Below are 1948 nucleotides of genomic sequence, written 5' to 3' on the forward strand. Positions count from 1 at the left end.
GCTCTCGTTTTACCATTACTTATCAAAACATTCATTTTTTTTAAATATTATTTAGTGCTATCTTAATTCTTTTCACGTTCCTAGCGAATAGCACGTTACAAAAAAATAAAAGTATATACCAAATCCAATCAGCGCTCCCAAAATCTCTCTTTACAAACTATAGATGTAAAGGTAGGTAACATGCTGCCAGGTAAGAATACACCAAGGAATAATTCCGGTAATTATTAATGCATCACGATTACTAAGAAGATATTCTTTCTTAGTAAATTATGAATTTTCCTGTTGCACCAAGAAATTACTTTTAAATAATACTAATAAATAAATATTCATACAAATTATTAAAAGTCTGAAACATATATAGCATTTAGATAAAGCTTCAGTGTCCACTGAGTGAGATTAATGATTAGAAAGGAATGACAAAAATAGTTTCGGGGTTATGCGTGCGTGCCGAGTAGAGGCTCGTGGCCAGCCCCTAATTTATTATAAAATTTCCAAACAACTAAACAGTTTTGTTACTTTGTAAAAAAAGGTTTCTTAAAACTGAGCAAAAATGTAAAAAAATAGCTTTGAAACAAATGTAGTCGAATTTGAAAACCCTACGTACTCATTATCGAGTATAGCAACATGCTCAAAAGAGCACTTACTCAATTATGAGACTATCACCACTCTCGTTTAAACAACAAATTACTAAAAATGAGTACATAATATGTCATTTTTTATGACAACGCATTTTACACAAAAATGAGTGTACGCTGTTTTGAGCATGTCACTATACTCAATAATGAGTTCGTAGCGTTTTCAAATTCGACTTTTGGCTAATTTTTTCTAAATTTAAAAAAAAAGCTTTTTTACAGAGTGTTCTCAATGAAAATGCTATAAAATATAATGATTACTGATTAATTTCAAAATTATGCTAAATATAATAAATTTATGCCTGATATGTTCTGAAATCATTCTAAAAATTACCAATATGGTCTGAAAAAAAAACAATACATTTTAAAGTTAAAAAAAAAGAACTAATTGAATTTCCAGATTAAACTCTCCTTTCCTAGGAAAGTGCTGATGAACTGTTTTGTTTATTTGAACTGCAATATTATCACTTCATAGCTCAGAATTATTCCTAATATGACTAAAACTAATTTCATTTCCAACCGAAACATTCCCATGGGAGTGATATAAATTTGCTCTTTGCAAGTGTCCACAACAGTAGCCATATACATCAAATTATTTGCTTTGGAATCATCATAGAAGACATCATCATCTACACCAGCTTCTCGCACAATAATTACTTTAGTTTCATGTATTTCTCGATTCACTTTATCAGCAGCAAAAATAAGAATACTAAATTGACCAAAAAGAGTTATGATCGAAATTGTATAGGTAATAAAAGATAGTTTGGTTTTCTGATGTGCACCGAGTAGTATACTGAGTGAATAGCATATATTAACGACCCAGAAGCCAAAAAGAATAAATATAATTGGTGACATGACAGCATTTGCTTTCTGGATGGCAAGTGTAATTTTTGATAAGTTAGAATTAATTTCTGACAACGCAAGTAGGGAAAGCTTATTTTGAATCATTTGTCTAAGCATCTTGTTATAAGTGTTTACCAAACGATAACTCTCAATGAGCGGGACATAAACCGTTGTTACTGACATAGCTGGTAGTGCACAAAATAAAACATAAACTAAAGTCAACACAGAATTACCAATAATTTTTAAGAGAGATTTATATTTGTAAGCAGATTTGTGCCTTAAAGTACCAAAAGAATATCTGTAATAATACTCTTGTAGATCTTCCATGTATTGTCGGCACACCCAAAGTAAGTAGTTGAAGAATATTATTACGTAGAAAATAAAGAAATGCCATTTGAAATTCTTGTATTGAATTGAACCTCCAATCTCGTGTCTGAGTTTGGCGATATTGTTGACAGCTTTGAATAACCCAC

This window comes from Parasteatoda tepidariorum, chromosome 1 (assembly GCF_982258835.1).
Source record: "Parasteatoda tepidariorum strain Cologne lab strain chromosome 1, Ptep-v5.0, whole genome shotgun sequence".
NCBI classification, from domain to species: domain Eukaryota; kingdom Metazoa; phylum Arthropoda; class Arachnida; order Araneae; family Theridiidae; genus Parasteatoda; species Parasteatoda tepidariorum.